This window comes from Galeopterus variegatus, unplaced genomic scaffold, assembly GCF_000696425.1.
Source record: "Galeopterus variegatus unplaced genomic scaffold, G_variegatus-3.0.2 Scaffold10940, whole genome shotgun sequence".
Taxonomy (NCBI): domain Eukaryota; kingdom Metazoa; phylum Chordata; class Mammalia; order Dermoptera; family Cynocephalidae; genus Galeopterus; species Galeopterus variegatus.
This window is the reverse complement of record NW_007737051.1, coordinates 78,951-98,879: the sequence shown is the minus strand read 5'-3', so window position 1 is coordinate 98,879 and position 19,929 is coordinate 78,951. Positions and strand designations below refer to the sequence as shown.

The window sequence follows — 19,929 nt, the reverse complement described above, 5'->3', positions numbered from 1 at the left end:
TGTAAGTTTCTCCAGCAGCATTCAACTTCTAAAGGGGTTTAACAGATTAGTTAAACTGCTAGGGTTTTTAAGATTGGAGTTTTGTCATACAGTATCCATCTTCTCTTTTATTGCATAGTTATCATTTAAAAAGAACAAGTGTCTGTAATAAAATTCTGGAGAGAGTAATCAGGTGGAAAGGCTTGATGTTCTAGCTGTGGAGCTAGGAAAAATAGTTTTTCTGATGAAAGGGAGATGAGGATATAATTTGGTTAGGGAAGAAATCAATTCCTGGATCATCTCCAGACTGAGGAAATACATTCTTTGTCTTTTCCTGTTCATTTAATTTTCATCATAGTGGATTTTTGTTACAATGAAGAAAAATGAAGTCATGAATCATTTATCAAGCATGAACAATAGTCATAAATGCTCTCCAGTTTCATCCATGTTGTTGCAAATGACAGAATTTCATTCTTTTTTATGGCTAAGTAGAATTTCATTGTGTATATATGTCAGATTTTCTTATTACAGTCATCCATTGATGAACGCTTAAGTTGATTCCAATACTTGGCTATTGTGAATAATGCTGCAATGAACACAGCAGTGCGTGCTCATTCAATGTACTAATTTTATTTCCTTTGGATATATACCCAGTAGTGGGATTGCTGGATCATAGGTAGCTCTGGACTAATGAGTACAAAACTATACTATTGATCCTAGGTGGATCACTGTGTAGTAAATGCATGTATTGAAATTGTTGTTGTTCCTGTTTGGCTGTACAGAAGACTGAGAATGATAAGTGCTGGAGAGGTTGTGGAGAAAATGGAAACTTCATATACTGTTGGTGGGGCTGCAAAATGGTGCAGCCTTTATGGAAAATGGTACAGAGTTTCCTCAAGCAATTACAGATAGATCTACCATATGACCCAGCTATTCCACTGCTGGGAATGTACCCAGAGGAATAGAAATCATGCCAAAGGGATACCTGCACTCCAATGTTTATTGCAGCTCTAGTTACAATAGCCAAAAGTTGGAACAAGCCCAAATGTCCATCATCTGATGAATGGATAAGGAAACTGTGGTATATCTATACAATGAATACTGCTCTGCTATAAAAAAGAACAAAACACTACCATTTACAACAAAATGGATAGACTAAGAGAAAACTATAGTAAGTGAAACAAGTCAGGCACAGAAAGAGAAATACCACATGTTCTCACTTATTTGTGGGAGCTAAAAATAAATAAATAAATAAACAAACAAATAAATGGTGGGGGTGGTGGGAAAAGACAGACTCACCACAAAAATTCCTTGAACCTTTTAAGTCAAGTAAACAGATATGATGTGGGGGGGAGGGGAGGTGGTGGAAGAAAAAAAAAGAAACCATACACTCTACCCCACAAATATGTACAAGTAAACATTAAAATATTTTGAATTAAGTAAATAATAAATACAATTTTAAAAAAGGAAAACCTCTATACTGTTTCCATAGTTATTGTACTAATTTACATTTCCACCATCAGTTTGTAAGGATTCCCTTTTTTCAGCATTCTCAAAACGCTAGATGTCTTTGTCTTTTTGATAATAGCCATTCTAACTGAACTGAGCTGATATCTCATTTTGCTTTTGATTTTCATTTCCATGATGATAATAGTGTTGAGCATTTATTTTTCATTTGCCTGCTGGCTATTTGAATAGCTTCTTTTGAGAAATATCTGTTCAGATCATTTGTGCATTTTCAAATTAAACTGCTGAGTATTTTTCTTTGTTTGCTTGCTATTGACTTGTTTGAGTTTCTTATGTGTTCTGGATATTAATCTCTTGTTAGGTGTATTATTTACAAGTGTTTTCTCCCATTCTGTAGGCTGTCTCTTTACTCTGTTGACTGTTTTGTTGTTCCTGTTTGGCTGTACAGAAGCTTCTTATTTTGATGTTATCCTATTTGTCTATTTTTGCTTTTGTTGCCTGTGGTTTTGAGGTCTTATTCAAAAAATTATTGCCCAGACCAATGTCTGGAAGCATTTATCCTATGTTTTCTTCTAATAGTTTTATAGTTTTCACTCTTACATTTAAGACTTTAATCTATTTTGAGTTGACTTTTTATATGGTGAGAGGTAGAGATCCAATTTCAGTCTTTCACATGTTAAGTGAATAAGCTGTACACAGAAAGGCAAATTCCATATGATTTGAGTTGACTTTTTATATGGTTAATCTATTTTGAGTTGACTTTTTATATGGTGAGAGGTAGAGATCCAATTTCAGTCTTTCACATGTTAAGTGAATAAGCTGTACACAGAAAGGCAAATTCCATATGATCTCACTCATCTGAAATCTAACAAAATTAATATCATAGAAGTAGAGAGCATAAAAGTAGTTACCAGAGGCTAGGTAGGACAAGGGGTATAGGCGATGATGGGAAGAGATTGGTGAATGAATGTAACGTTACAGTTAGGAGGAATAAGTTTGGAGTTTGATTGCACAGTACGGTGAATATAGTTAACAAATGTACAGTCTTCTCATGGTTTTCATTGGGGATTGGTTCCAGGACCTTCCATGAATACCAAAATCTGTGGATGCTCAAGTCCCTGATATAAAATGTAGTAGTATTTGCATATAACCTATTCGAATCTTCCCATACAACTTTAAATCATCTCTAGATTACATATAATACCCAGTATAATGTCAATGCTATGTAAATAATTGGTGTATTGTTCAGGGAATGATGACAATAAAAAAGTCTGTGTATGTTTAGTATAGACAATTTTTTAAAAAAATACATGCTTGACCCATGGTTGGTTAAATCTGTGGATGCAGAACCCATGGATAACTAGGGCCGACTGTATTATATATTTCAAAATAGCTAGAAGAAAGGATTCTGAATGGTTTCACCACAGTGAAATGATGTTTGAGATGATGGATTTGCTAACTACCCTCATTTGATCATTACACAATGTATACATGTATCTAGACATCATATTGTATCCCCAAAACATGTATGATCATTATGTGTAAATTAACAATAAAATAAAACTTTAAAATAATAGTTATAAATGGCATAATTTGTTATAGGATATTACTGTCACAGAGGTGGATTATAAGAGGTACGTGGTAGGAGATATGAGAAATTTGACCCAGAATAAAACCATAGCATTTGTCTCTGTGACAATAGAAGGGACTTTTTCTTGCACCTTAAAAGATTTCTTAATTCCAGTTTATAAAATCATGTCCCATTTCTCACAGGTTCCTGCTTTTAAGCCCGATTACTATAAAGTTGCCTAGTTACTCTTGTAATGCAGAGAATTCTTATGACATCACAAATTAATTTTTTCTACTTTACCCATCAAGTTTTATTTTCTTTCCAAGAAGGCACATTTTGAAAGTTACCTACCATTTTTTAGAAATCGTGGATGTTGAAAAATGTATTTTCAATGATTCTCATGATCTAGTACAGCAGAAGTCAAGCACACAGCCTTCCAAAATGAAGCATCTGGAGAATGATTGATAAGTGAGTTTATTGAACTAAGTGTCTAAAATGAAGATGAAAAACATATGACTGTATTATCATCACTGTCACATCCAGCCCATGGCAGACCTCAGTATTTAATCATAGTTCCCTTTGCCATTGAGCATAAATATGTATTGAAATCCACACAGCCACTGTTAATTGTGTTTTCACGCAATACAAATACTGCTTACTATTCAAGCCTAGAAGAAGAGCTAGAATAGAGCAATAACAGACACATTCAGTAGATTGGATATGATAAATGGGATATGAAAAGTTGGGATATTCCGGAAGTATGGACCTAAAATCAGGGTAGGAATTTAAAGACACAAATGACAAATCTGAGATTGTTTTTAAAAATAAAATTAAACTAAGCTAAGCACTAAATTAAACTGAGGGACTTTTCTTATGTGCCAATTAAAAATAAAAAAAGAAATTAAAAATTGATAGTTATAAATTCTATTTTCTATAATAGTTGTATTCTATAATTATACAAGCTGTTATATATTCTAACATTAAACCTTTTAGTTTAAATGACCTAGAGGTGAAAGAAGAGCACGTGGGTGGCAGAGCTGACAGGGAAGTGATGAAATTTAGGCCATATTGATATAAAATTTACCTCCAGAACAAGGAAGGTGATCATCCTAAGTCACCTGAAGTGTTGTATCTATTTTCTGATGAATCATTTTAAGAACACTATTAACAGAATGGAAAGTATCTAAAGAAGATTTCAGAGAAGGATAACCAGGAGTTTGAAAGGTCTGTGAACTCTGATAAATCATGAAGTTCAAAAGAGTCTTCTGCTAGGTTAAAAAGCCATAATGAAGACATACATTATCCATCTTCATATATTTGAATTGTTGCTGTGTAGGTGAAATATTAGATAGAAGATGTACATCTCTAGAGGCAATAGGAGAAAAAGAAGGAAGTTATGTAAAATTGGAACTTTATAACACTTAGAGATATGTAACAGTGGAATGACTCCCTGTTTAGGAATCTGGAGGCTAGAATGCTGTGGGTGAGACTCCTACAATAACAGAACAAGGGAAGTGAAAGCCTTGGATCCTTTCCCACACTGGTAACTCATGATTATATGAATAATTTTCTATTACATAAGTTTTATTTTCTCCATGATCTTTTCATACAGAGACTTACTCAGATCTTCCTAAACTGTGGAGAAGTTGTGATAGCTGAACCTTCTATACTAAATTACCGTTCACAATGTTTTGCTTGTCCTTCACTGAAAAGAATAAAATTTTTCTTTTCTTTAAGTATCCTTAGAAATCAAAATACTTATTTTTGCAAGTTTATAAAATATTTGAGGCTTAGATCTGATTTTCCATGAACCCAAGTTTAAAGTTGCATACAACAAAGTCCATTAAAATAATACCATGGAAATCTTGTACTATAAGGCTAGGAAAGTGCTATGCAAATGAAAGACAAGAGTATAGTCAACATTATAATTACTACTATTTTCTTATGAAGGAAGTTCTCATGGATGTAAAATATTCTCATTACAGAGCTTTAGTGTAAAATCCTCCTCAGTCAAACACTTTCTGAATGGAGAGCTGAACGTCTTTGTTCCTGAGGCTATAAACCATGTGGTTCAACAATGATTCACGACTAGATGAGTACCTAGATGATGGTCATGGGCAGACAAGAGGCACAGCCACAGTGGACAATAATCACAGTGAGATGGGAGCCACGAGTAGAGAAGGCTTTTCACTTGCCTTCAGCTGATGGGATCCTCAGGATGGTGCAAACAATGAAGCCACAGGTGATTCACATGAAAGTTAGTAAGGGGCTGTAAGTGCTAGAACTCCACCAGTGAAGATAATCAATTCATTGGGGTAGCTATCAGTACAGGCAAGCCCAATACCTGGTGAGGTATCACAGAAGCGGTGGCTGATCATGTTTGGGCCACAGAACAGGAGATCAAACTTTACAACTTTATAAAAGGGAGCCTATGAGTGCAACAGAAAACCAGTCGCAGCACAAGTTGCTGCCAGCTGTCCACATACCTGCCAGCTCATAAGGATGGGGCAAGTGAATGGCAGATGACAACATAGCGATCATAACCCATCACTCTCGGTAGCATGCAATTAATGGCAGCAACACAAAGAAAAAAGGACATCTGAGTGACACAGTTAATAAATGAGATTGTTCTGAGAAGAGACAGCAGATTTATGAGCATCTTGGGCAGGATGACAAAAGTGTAGCATGTCTCAGAGTTGGAGAGGATCCCTAGAAAGAAGTACATAGGTATGTGGGGGCTGCAATCCAGGTGGATGACAGTGACAATGGTGAAGTTTCCACTCAGCATAATTAGATATAAGCACAGAAGAACAGCAAAGAGGATGATTTGGGTTTCTCCAAGGCTGGAGATTCCCAGCAACAAGAACTCTGTGACAGAGGAGAAATTAGCTTGGTTGACTTGGTCCCAGAGGTTGATCTACAGAGAACAGAAAAGAAAGATGCAGAGTGCTGGTTTCACTTTGGATTGAGAAGCAATAAATTGGAGAAAGGAAAGGACTTACGCTAGCAGCAAATACTCGACTGATTACATCTTGTTTCAAAATACTCATTTTATATCTGTTTCCAGTGACATTTCTACATCTATTATAGTGTTTATATCTACGTGATCTTTTCACATTGCCTTTAAATAGGAATTAGAGAATAAAATGTCTGAAAAATGTTTGTGTAACAACCCTAGCTCTTCCATTTATTATCTGTGTAATCCTCCCTGCTTCAGTTTCCTCATCTGTATGTAAAAATACCAATTCTACTTCTCCCAAGATTTTTATGAAGATTAACGCACTTAGAAGAGCATGTGCACATTGTAAGCTTTTAGTGTCAGCTTCTGCTACATATGTAATCTAATTTTTGGAAAGTTTAGATAGTTCTTAAGAGTTATTTTAGGAGGTGTATGAAGTGTGCTTTGAACATACCTCCATCTAAGAGTTTTTTACTACTATTATTTTTAATCTCTATTACTTTATTTTCACAAAACTACTAAGCCAACATTCAAATCCAACTCCTATTTGTGCATATTTTTAGTGACAATAACATTGTGTTGAAGTTAGCTCATTTTTAATTTAATTATACAACCTATTTGATCCACTTGATAATGAGGAGTTTTAAGGGATTTCAGTGTATGTAGAGGCACTAAGGTATGTTTAAGTAACTCTACAGAAACATAAAGTTCTCATAGTCAGGTTGATCATTGATCATACTAACTGTTTATTATTCTGCCAAAAAGATGAACCTGGTTTACAGTTCTGCTGGAACTATAGTTTTAAACTTCAGAACAAAATAAATCCAAGCCATAAGAGTTCTCTTTGATATGAGCCACTGTGTCTCTCCATCGTATGTTCCTTGGATTTCTAACAGAACTTATCATTACATTAACCATACCTGACCTTGAGGGGTTTCAGCTCCTCCAATTTCTCTTTCTTAAATTAAATATTTGAATTTTTAAAGGGTATTTGTAAAAGGCATTATTTAAGTTCATGGAAGGGATAGTGGCATTTTAAGCCTTGGAAGGAGACATGTGGGAAAAGAGATCCAGTCTACAACCTACTACATCATACTGTATACTTAAAATTGTACCGTCCACATGTAAATCTATCACACAACCAAGAAGGTGTAGATTATGAACCAGATCTAGTTCTCACAAATCACCATACCATTGCTTTTCCTTTCCTCACTCTGGCTCTTCAAAATACTGTGTGCATTAACTGATGGCTAACAAAACAAATGCCACCAGAATCTTCCCTGAAGAATACAATTGATTTACTCTCTCGGTTACCATCTCTGAGGCTTATGTAGCAGATTACTTGTCTACAGAATAGTAGAATAGTGAGGTTCAAGGACAGCAAATGGTCTGTAAAGAAAAACAGTTTAGACACTCACTTCTTTTTACTCCTTCATCACTTATTAGATTTCTGTAATATTTCTTTGTCATCAGATAACACTTTAATGTGACATTTGAGAATGGAAGATGAGTGAACTAAGTGTTGAATGCCCGTTCTTTACAGAGAGTTATGGATATCTGTACTTGTCCCCCCCGCCCAGTTATCTAGGGAAGACTTCCTTAAGGAATAAATCTTTCAGAGATGGTTGATCTCTGAAGAGAGGGAGTCAGCACCTCGAGGTCTAGACAGCATATTTCATGGCATAGGTTTGAAGCTCTCCCTATGCCAATTACAGCATAGCTGGTGATGCTCTATTATATTGCCTCCTAAGCCCTATACTGTCTTCTATTTTTTCAAGCATATACATACATATATATATGTGTGTGTGTGTGTGTATATACACACACACATATGCACACACACATTTGTGCCTTATTCTCTTTGCATGCTCTTTTATCTCACTCAGTAGATAGACTAAAGTTCATGGGATAAAGCATTTTGAAAATTATCACTGGTGACTGGAACTTCTGTATCAGTAGATCTAACTACTATCTTCATTGAAATTCACACATAAAATGTATCAACAGAGGCTACTTTCCTATGTTCCCTACAACATAACTGGATCTAGTAAAACCCAGAAATCTTATCAACTGAGACTCAAAATTAGTATTACTACAACCATTTATATTTTGAAAAGCTCTATGCTGTTCCTTTCTACCATTGACATCTCAATGCCCAAAACTGTGTGTTCCTACCTCCTCTGCTGAGAAGTCTGAGAATTATTCCCCAAAGCATCACTGAATAACTTTTCTTTCATCTCTTGTTAGTTATGTCTCGAATATGCTTGCTGATATTTATAGTTTCCAAAGCTCCAGGGAGCTATTATGGCAACATTATTTTGGGCACAGTTCCATCCTTCTCTAAATTAGTAAAAGGGGATGCAAAAAAAAGGATCCAAAATCTCCCAGGTCCAATAGGGAAAAAAAGGGCCAGCCCGGTGGCACACTGCTACAGTGGCCGCTTGGGAGCGCAGCGGCGCTCCCGCCGAGGGTTTGGATCCCACATACAGACCAGCCGCTCACTGGCTGAGCGAGGTGCGGGCGCAACACCGAGGGTTGCGATCCCGTTGCCGGTCCCGGTCCAGTACGGGCGCGACACTGAGGGTTGCGATCCGTTGCCGGTCACGAAAAAAGACAAAAAGGAAAAAAAAAATAGGGAAAAAAAAAATAAATAAAGGAACAGGAAAAAAACTGGCATTGGCAATTGGTTGGTCATCTTTGTGAGGTTCCCTGGTGGCTCATTAGGAGCTGAAGGATGTTGCAAATTAAGAAGGGGAAATTGAATATGGAAAACTCATATTATAGGAGACAATGCAGGGCTGCCTTATTTATTATTATTATAAGCATATTATCATAGCAAGTAGTGATTTTTCTTTATGCTGTTTACCTACCTATCCCTCTGCAACCCATCCCCTGCCTCCGTCACATCTCCAGTATTCTTAGGTTTGTTTTCCCCTTCTGACAGTTCAACATATTGTTTTGGACTTTCTTTCTTTCTCTTTCTTTCTTTCTTTCTTTCTTTCTTTCTTTCTTTCTTTCTTTCTTTCTTTCTTTCTTTCTTTCTTTAATTTCCAGTTTCATGGAAACCTATTGCAGTGTTGCTAATTTCCAGTCTTAGAAAAATGTAATGCAGAATCCAAAGAGAAATCTGCATCACGAGATAGAAAACATGACTCTAAATTGCATGCTAAAGCAAGAAAAATTATACCTGTCAAATAAAATTGTGCACTTACACACGTGTGGACACACATACACACACACATATACACACACACCCCAATTACACAACTGAGGAATTGCTATATTCCTGGCAGGGACTGCCAGTGTGCATCTTTTTGAATAATGTTCATTGCTCCTATTCAGGTCACTATCTATAATTCAGACTTATTCAAAAACACTCCACTTTGTCAGTTTTCAGTGTGCTATTTTTAGTGATAAAGAGTTTCCATTAAGGACAAAGAAAAATGGTTCTCCCTCTTTTGTTCGAAGATACCTATTTTGCAGTGAAATATGTATTTTTCATTTGTTCTGTAGCATTTACTTACACTTTGACATGGAAAGCTTGATGACTTATATGGAAAATTATTCCATTGTGTATATATATGCATTTTCTTAATCCAGTCACCCATTGATGGACACTTAGGTTGGTTCCATATTTTTGCTATTGTAAATAACGCTGTGGTGAATATGGGTGTGCTGGTATCCCTTCAACATGAGGATTGCCATTCCTTTGGATATATGTCCAATAGTGGGATTGCTAGACCATGTGGTAGTTCTCTCTGAAGTTGTTTGAGGAACCTCCATACTGTTTTCCACAATGTCGGTACTAATTAACAGTCCCACCAGCAGTGTAGAAGAGTTCCCATCCTCTCCAACATTAGTTGTTCTTGGTCTTTTTAATAATGGCCAGTCTAACTAGGGTGAGATGATAGCTCGATGCGGTTTTGATTTGTATTTCTCTGATGACTAATGATGTTGAGCACTTTTTCATATACCAGAAGGCCATTTATATGCCTTCCTTTGGAAAATATCTATTCATCTCCTTTGTCCATTTTTGAATTGGATTATTTATTTTTTTACTGTTTAGTTGTTGGAGTTATTTATATATTCTGGATATTAAGTCCTTGTCAGATGTATAGTTAGCAAATATTTTCTCACATTCTGTAGGTTGTCTTTCTGCTCTGTTTACTGTTTCCTTTCCTGTGTAGAAGATTTTTAATTTGGTATAGCCCCATTTGTTTATTTTTTTTTCTTTTGTTGCTTATGTTTTTGGGGTCTTATTCATAAAGTCTTTGTCCAGTCCTACTTTCTAGGATGTTTCCTCTACATCTCCCTTTAGTAATCTAAAGGTTTCATGTCTTATACTTAAGTCTTTAACCCATTTTGACTTGATTTTGGTATATGGTGAGAGGTGCAGGTCCAGTTTCATTCTTCTGCAATACAGAAGTCCCATTTTCCCAGCACCATTTACTGTGAGTCAGTCTTTTCCCCAATGTATGTTCTTGTTGCCTTTGCCAATGTTTAGTTGACCATATTTGGGTTGACTCCCAGGTTTTCTGTTCTGTTTTATTGATTTGATTGTCTGTTTTTATGCCAGTACCATGCTGTTTTGGTTACAATAGTTTTATAATATAATTTGAAGTCAGGTAGTGTTATTCCTCCAGCTTTCTTTCTTTATTTTTTTGCTCAAGATTGCTTTGGCTCTTTGGGGTCTTTTGTAGTTCCATATGAATGTTAGGATAGCTTTGTCTATTTTGGTGAAGAATAACATTGGTATTAGAATTTTTATGGGGATTGCATTGATTCTGTAGATTGCTTTAGGTAGAACAGACATTTTCACAATGTTAAGTCTTCCCATCAAAATGATAGTATATCTTTCCATCTTTTTGTGTACCACTGTCTTTTCTGAGGAATTTTTTTGAGAGGAAGAAGCTTCCTTCTTCCTTGGACATCACCAGGACAAATCAAGCTTTGCTTTATCATAGACAATCCTTCTTCCTTGGACATCACCATTTTTTGAGAGGAAGAAGCTTCCTTCTTCCTTGGACATCACCAAGACGAATCAAGCTTTGCTTTATCATTGACAAAGAAGAAACCAAGTTCTCCCTTTTTATCCAAGTTCATCTGAAACCTGCAAATTCAGTTGCTACACCAAGAAAAGGAGCATAGGAGCACAGTATGGGGAATGGGGAGAAGAGTGATGCCTTTGCTGGTAAGACTGAAACTGTGTAGAATAACAGCAGAATGCAAATTTAGAGACTGATGAAAAGTTTAGGTGCAGGTCACAGTTGTAATAACAATGTTTTTTATTAGCTTTCTGGAGATGAAAAGATCTCCAATCAAGCATCCTCCTCAAGGGTGGAGAATAAGAGAAAACCATGTGGGTAACATCCTAGAGAGCTTGGGAAGTCCTCCCAATTATCCTTATTCTTTCTTGCAACTCTCTGATAGTTTGACTGAGATATTAGGGTACATCAATAAGTTCATGGAAAAAATAGAATTAAAAGATAACACAAAGCTTTCCATGGACTTTTTGAGATATACTAGTATGTGAGAGGGGCTGTACGGTTGGAGAAAGGCCAATCAAGTGCCTGTTTACATTTGTGTGCCACTGTTTTCCTAGCCTGAATTTGAAATTAGATTAAATGTCAAGCTCTTTACGACTGGATTAGGCAACATAGTTTCTAGACTTTCAAGTTTCCTGGCTATCCTCCTTCTTTACTGTCCCTGAGGGTTTTTATCAGTGACTCACAAGGGGATAGCAGAGAGAATCAAAGGAACTTAGCCACAAGGTCTTCCTCTACTCATCTGTTACCTGCTGCAGATCCTGTCAGTGCCTCCCAGCAGAGGTGTTCTTATCAGCAGTTCCCAGAAGTTGCCCTCAGAGCAGCAGAAACTCTCAAACGAAACAATTCGCCATTCCCAGAAGTTGCCCTTAGAGCAGCAGAAACTCTCAAATGAAACAATTCCCAAATCACTGTCTTTTTCTGTCCAATTATATCAAATATTGTCACATGTTGCCAAGAGACCCCACAGAATCTCCTCCTGCTTCCAGTAATTCTTAAACATTCACAAAATCCCTTCTAATAGTAGCTAAGTTAGTGGGTTGCTTGACCATCTGGTCTACTCAGCATTATTATCATCCTGAATAAACATTTCTCTACAGGATGCTGGCCAAGTCCCCAGCCTTGATACTGCATAAGTCTTTAAAGAAAACTGTCCACAAAGTTCTCTACAGTTTTAGAGCAGGAATCTGAAAAAATACTGCAGTTAATTACATGTATAGAATTGTTTCTTGGTATAACTGTCATGGGCACAGGCAGGACTCCAGTCCAGGAGCTGCCCTCATCACAGTCTCATGCATTTAAGCACATTTTTTGAGGTTTTTAAGATAGTCCTTTATTTTTCTACTATAGTTTTCACTCAGGTTTCCAACAAACTTAATATGAAACATATTTCATCTAAAATATTCCAATATGGCTCATGTATGTAAGCAAAGAAAATATTTTAATTCCATATTCAGAAAAAGGGAATTGCATTACATCATTATGCTCAGTGTTGATTCAGAGGTCATCTTCTGGAAAACATCCCCATCTATAATTTATTTTTTCTTCTTAACATGTATTATAATTTTATGTGCAATTATGGTTATATTTTTTATTTAACTATCTCTACTTTCTGTTTCCTTGGGGTGATAATCTATGTTTTGCTAAATATTTTATCTTCATCTTCTACAATATTGCCAGATATGAAATAGACATTTAATACATACTTGTTGAATGGATGAATGGATTTTTTTTTCTTTTTCACTGCTTTACTTGACTTACCTTCACTATCTGTGCCATATTTTTTTCTCCTCATGCTGGTTTCATCCAAATAAGAGGAAGAATGAAGACGAGAGCCTCAGGCATCCATTCTCAGTGATACAATTAAAAAGACTGAGAGAGTCTCAGTTTCACACTCCCATATATGGGATTTAATCAAGATTCTTTGGATAGACTAAAAGTTGGAGCAATGCGTGACTGATTTCACAGGCCTTTTTACCCAATCAATGGCAAGGAACAGAGGAGGTAGGGTTTGTCCTCCAACTGAAATATTTGAGAGGGTTTCTGAATAAATTAGGTTTTATACTGCAAACAAATAAATAAATAAATAAATAAATAAAATTGAAAAATTAAAAAAAAACCCTCAAACTGGATTTAGTAAATAAACAGGAAAAGAAATTCATAATCTTTTATAACTGATGTATGCTTATACGTCATAATATCAAATGATGAGCTGCAGGCAAATTCTGAATCATAAGGGGACATCATCAGAGATTTAATTTATCTGTTTTCTTACCTATGCTTTCTCATGTCTTTCTACTTCATCTTTTGCCTAGTTTTCTTCATGGCAGTTGGAATAAAAGGAAAATAAGGTCAGTTTTCTTTTATTTCACCTCTGCACAGAAGAAAAATAATAGAAATCTGGATATTGACACTATATCACATAATTTAGACTCAGTTTCTGCTCCTTAGTTTTGTAAGTATTGAGAGAAGGCTGAAAAAAAATGGTGACACCAGTAGTAGCAGTGTTTACTTGACCTATGAATTTCAGTCACTGTCCTTTGTTATTAAATCAATAACTCCAATGACTGTCTCTTGACTTTTTGAAGCTTTTTAATAATGCAGGCATATAATTTCTTGAATTAATTCTTCTTCTTAAAATACCTATATAATTTTATATTTCCTGCATTAATTTCTAACTAAATCAATGATTAAGCAGTAATTAGAGAATAATATTAAATGACATGTAATATTTTATTAAAATTATGGGGTTAAACCATAAATAAAAGTAAAGGCAAACAGAAATTCTTCATCTGGTCACACTAAGAAGTAATTAGAGAAAAAATTAAATGACATGTAATATTTTATTAAAATTATGGGGATAAACCATAAATAAAAGTAAAGGCAGACAGAAATTCTTCATCTGGTCACTTTAAGTCCCTAGCAGACCAACACTTTTGAAGATAACAACTATAAACTCTGGAAAAAACACGATGGATGACTACTTGAAAATACTAGAGATAGAATAAATCAGGCAGATTCTGAAATGTAGTCAACAATCGAATGAAGGTTAAGTACACAGAATGAGTATCCCTCTATTACAATTTTTACTCTGAACAAAGTCTGTAGTCAGTATTACTTGTTGAAATGGCTGAAACACAGAAAGAAAACTAACAGACTTTCTGGCATGAAAAACCAGAAGGCAGAGTCTGAAGTAACCAGAGCTGCTAAACATGAAGAGAGAATTTTAAAAATGAGAAAGCCAGGGACAGAAAGCTTCAAATTCTCTTTAATAGTTTAGTAAAATCTCTGGCTGACCTCTGAACCACATAGGTGTGGGCTATATTCAAAGCAGGCTGGAAGTATGAAAAAATTAAATATGAAAGAGTTATGAATGACCATCCAAGAGAACAAGTTTTCAATTTGAAAAGTTACTTGCTTGCTAAAACTAAAAAGACCAACAATTGTAAAGTTAATTTGACAGAGTTTCTACATGATATTCACTGGGTCCTAGGTAAATTACAGAACTATTTTACATAAAGCAAACCAGGAAAATATGGCCCTTTCCAAAGAAAGGTAGTCAATGTAGACATACAACAATATAACTCAATGTTGAAATTAGTAAAAAGTGCTTACAATGAATGAGCATGTAAGAAATCTTAAAATAATAATAGAAACTATGAAGAACCAAAAAAAAATTATAAAACTCAAAAATACATACTTGAAAAAAAACTTCAGTGAATTAGTTTTGCAGCAGAATGGAGACAACAAAGAGAAGAAACAGTGTAAAATAGGAGAATAAAAATACTACAGTGTGAAGAAGATTTGGAAAACAATAAAAAATATTAAAAGAACTTCAAGTACCTGGAGAACTATATGAAAGCATATAGCACATTTTTAGTTGGAATTCCATAAAGAAATGAGCTACAGAGTAAGGTATAAAATATATATATTTAAAAGAATAATGGCCAAAGATTTTACAAAATTTCTTAGAATCATGAATTTACAGATTCAAGAATCGCAACAAATCTCAAGCATGATAAATATGAAGAAAACCGTACCTGGGCACATCAGAGTCAAACTACTAAAAATAAAAAATGAGAACATCTTGAAAGCAGACCAAAATCAAAACAAAATAAAATCATTAAACAATTAGTGGATGACTGCTGACTTCTCACCAGAAGGCCAGGAAACATCACCCCTAAAAATGATGAAAAGCAAAAAATAATAAAATTACCAAAAAGAATTATAATTTTACTGAAATACTCTTCAAAATTAAAAGCAAAATAATGATATTTCTGTATAGTAGAAACTTAGAGAGTTTACCACCAACAGGCTTTGTACTACCTGAAATACTAAGAGAAGTTGTTCAAAGTGAAGGTAAATTATACCAGTTGGAAACTCCGACAGGCTGGTCTCAGGAAGTGAACATTTTCATGTTTTCCCACAGCTAAGGCCTTCTGAGTGAAGAAACCTAAAACCTATCTTAACGAACAAGACTTGAGACTTAAAGGGTACCTAAATAATTAGCGAGAGATTTACCTCTTGAAAGTTATGTCCTCTCTCAGGACAGGAAGGTGATGACAATTTTACTCCTATATAAGCTCTGAGAGTCTTAATTTCAGGGTTTCTTTTATGAAATACCAATCCATATATGTGCAGGTTGGCATCTGACATCCCTCAGAAGGATGGGGTCAATAGGAACCAATAAAAGCTATTTCTGTAAGTAATAATAATCTATTCTTACTCCACAAGTCTATATTTATGGTCGGGATAATATAAATCAATAAAGATATTAAAAATATGTCATCAAAAAGAAATAATAAACATTGAAATTAAAAATATTTGAGCAAATATGACTATTGTTCCTTCTTTGTTTAGAACAAATATGAATAAAGAAAAATGATTAAATTTTCGTATGGAGGGTTTTTTTTTTTTTTCCTTTTTGTCTTTTTTACTGACCGGCAACAGGATCGCAACCCTCAGTGTCGCGCCCGCACCGCACTCAGCCAGTGAGCGGGAACCAGTCTCCACATGGGATCTGAACCCTCGGTGGGAGCGCCGCCACACTCCCAAGCAGTGCACTTCTCCAGTGCACCACCGGGCTGGCCCGTATGGAGTTTTTAAAGTATAGAACTATGATACACTTTAGCATAGGAATAGGGTGGAGTAAATGCATTTCTATAAGTCCAAGACCTCTACATGTTAGTTGTAGTTATGCAGTACTAACTCTAAGTAGACTGTGAAAATTAATGATGTGGAGTAATGTTAGCAATATGCCAAAATAGAAAGCCCAAGTCCTCACTCCCCCTACTGAAGCACTGATTTAAGAATGATATAAGGTTAAAATTACCTTTGTGTGAAGTCCAGAATCCAGTTGAGAAGTTGTTGTATTCCAGATGAGCACAAAACAGGAATAGCCACATTAAAATGGGTAAGAATGGGAATTTCAACTTGTCCATGTTAACCATGCACCCAAGCTGATACAGCTCCACAGTGAGAGAGATCACCATGGTGCATTACTTCTCTCTTGGGAAATAAGACAGAATGGAGCATACCTCCAATGTCCTAATCTTTCAGGGCACTGACTAAAAAAAAAACATTTTTTATTTCACTTTACATGGGGCCTGGGCAGAACTGGTATAGTTTGAATTCCTGGATGCAGATACAAACAAAGAAAACAAGCAAGTAGTTTATTGGAGTCAGCACAGCTTTGTGAAATTAAAATATGGCACATAACCTGAGGCTTCTCCCACAGGAGGGAGAGAGGGAATTGGGGTTTGCCTCCAGTGTTTCTTGATTTTTGGTGCACTGTCTGAGGGGCTGGTTTCTGTTTCAGTTATCTGGAGAATTGATGGAACCCTCATAATTTCTGGAGGCAGCTAAAAACAAACATTGCTGGGTGATTTGCTGCCTCCAGCACTACTCAGTGATATTTGGAGAAAGCATAGAATTTGAGACTTCTCCAAAGGGAAGAAAGAGGGGAGTGGAGTTGTGTTTCAATGTCTTAACCAATGGTACTGCAGTCAGACACAGAAGGAGCAAAAGATTACAGGATCCTCACACACAAAGATAAAAAGGAAGAAGAAAGAAAAAGAAACTACCAAATCTGCATGTAAAAATCCAAACAACAACAACAACAACAAAAAACAAACAAAAGAAAAAAACACATTTGAGAAGCTTCAAGAATCTGTAGCCAAGCTGAATGTGGAAAGTCTTTCCTTGGGAAAGCCAGTCTAGGAGATGTGGTTCCTTCTTCAAATTCATAAACACCTCTGCAAGCTACAAGAACATGAATAATGAAGGAAACATGACACAGTCAAAGGAATAAAATAGATCTCCAGCACTCTCATTAAAGAAATGCCTGACAAAAAATTCAAAGTAATTGCGTTAGTGAAGCTTAGAAAGTTACAGGAGAACACAGATAAGTAAACAATATTAGGAAAAGAATATTAAGAAAAGATATTCAAAATAAGAATATCGCCAAAGAGATAGAAATCATAAAAGACAACCAAACAAAAATTCCAAAGCTGTAGAGATAATATAGTCAGAAAAATTCATTAAAAGTCTTCAACAGCAGATTTTATCAAGCAAAAGAAATAATCATCAAATTTACATATAAGTCACTTGAAATCATGAAATGAAATTATCCACTATCTTGTCACAGAAGCAAAATAAAAGGAAAAGAAAAAGAGTGAAGAAAGCCTAAGGAGATTGTGCAACACCATCAAACAAACCAACAAATGCATTATAAAAAGCAAAGAAGAAGAAAAAATAAATAAAACAGTGGAAAACATATTTTTAAAAAGTAATTGCTGAAAACAGCCTAAATTGAGGTAGGAAAATGAGCATCCAGATTTATGACGCCCAATACATTAAAAGTTGCACAAACACAAGAAAGAATACACAAAGACACATTGTAATCAAATTATCAAAAGTCAAAGAAAAGAGTTACGGAACTAAACAAAAAAAGAAGAAAGGAAAGGGAATTGCTACATACAAGGGAGCATCCATAACACTGTCAGTGTATTTATCTATGGAAGTCATAGAAATTAGAAAGGAATGGAATGATACATTCAAAGTGCTTGAAAAAAACCTTGCCAACAAAGAATACTATATCCACAAAAACTGTCTTGATGCAAAAATGACATTGAGATAGAAACATTTCTTAAACAAACAAGAGCTGAGGAAATTTATCACTAGACCCGCCTTACAAAAAATATTAAATGGAGTTCTTCTAATTGAGACAAAAAAGTGCTAAACAAAAACATGAAAACATGTGGGAATATAAAACTTACTGGTTAAGGTAAATATATAAAAAAATGCTTAATACTGCAATACTGTAATGGTGGTGTATAAATAGATCACTTTTAATTATACCATAAAACTTGAGACAATATTATTAAGAATATCTACAGCTACACAAATTTGCTAATGAATACACAACACAATATTAAAAGCTGTAAATTGTGACATCAGTAATGTGAGGGAGAAAGTAAGTGTAGAGTTTAGTATTCAATTGAAATTAAATTGTTAGCTTAAAATTAATAGTCATAAATTTAAGAATATTTATGTAAGCCTTGTGGTAGCCATAAAAAATACTATACAAGATACATAAAAAAAGAAATCAAAGCATATCACTCTAAAAATAAATCAACAAATAACAAAGGAAGACAGCAAAAGAAGAAAAGGACAAAACAACTAATAGATAGATAGAAAACAATTAATAAGAGGGCAATAGTTAAGTCACTACCTATCAATAATTACGTTAAATGTAAATGGTTTAAACATCCCAATCAAAAGACATAGAGAGGCTAAATAGATTTTAAAATAATCCAACTTTATGCTGTCTACAAGAGACTCTTTAGATTTAAGAACACACACAGACTGAAAGTACAGGAATAGAAAAAAAAATATTCGTGTGAACTATAACCAAAGGAGAGGAGGGGTGGCTATACTTATATCAGATAAAAAAGACTTTAAGTAAAAAATTGTTACAAGAAACAAAGGAGGTCACTATGTAATAATAAAGGATCAATTCATAAGATATATAATTATAAATATATATTCACCTAGTAATTGTAAATATATGTGAACTCAAAATCAGGGTACCTAATCATAGAAACAAACATTGACAAATCTGAAGGGATAAACAGACAGTGATACTATAATGAATAAAATATTCATACAGAACATCAATAAGGAGACAACTGACATGAACAACGTGAGACAACAAATGGTTCTAACAGAAACATAAAGAACATTCCACCCAATAGCTGCAGAATATACATTCTTCTCAAGTGCACACAGAACATTTTCCAGGATAGATTACATGCTAGATCACAAAAGAATTCTCTCGGGCTGACCCAGTAGCACACTCGGGAGAGTGCGGTGCTGGGAGTGCAGCGATGCTCCCACCGCGGGTTCGGATCCTATATAGGACTGGCCGGTGTGCTCACTGGTTGAGCGCGGTGCGGGCAACACCACACCAAGGGTTGTGATCCCCCTTACTGGTCACGAAAAAGACAAAAAAAAAAAAAAAAAAAAGAATTCTCAACAAATATAAAAACTTTAAAATCAAACCAAGTGTCTTTTCTGACCACAATGTAACGAAGCTAGAAATTGATAGCAGAAGGAAAACTGGTAAATGCCCAAATATGTGTAAATTAAACACCACGAACTTAAATAACCATGGTGTCATAGCATAAATTGAAGGGGAACTAGAAAGTATTTCAAGATGAATAAAAAGACAACATACCAAAATCTATGGGATGCAGCAAAAGCATACTATGAAGGAAATTTATACTAATAAACATCTACATTAAAATAAAGAATAATCACAAATAAAATATCAAACTTTACATCTATGGGAATTATAAAGTTTAGAGCAGAAATAAATAAAATAGAGAAAAAAAACAAGAAAATCAACA

At 35.0% G+C, this 19,929-nt stretch overlaps 1 pseudogene; it reads right to left on the bottom strand.

Moving 5' to 3' along the window:
- Positions 1-4,670: 4,670 nt before the first annotated feature.
- Positions 4,671-12,815, bottom strand: LOC103610327 (annotated as a pseudogene).
- Between the last annotated feature and the right edge of the window lie 7,114 nt (positions 12,816-19,929).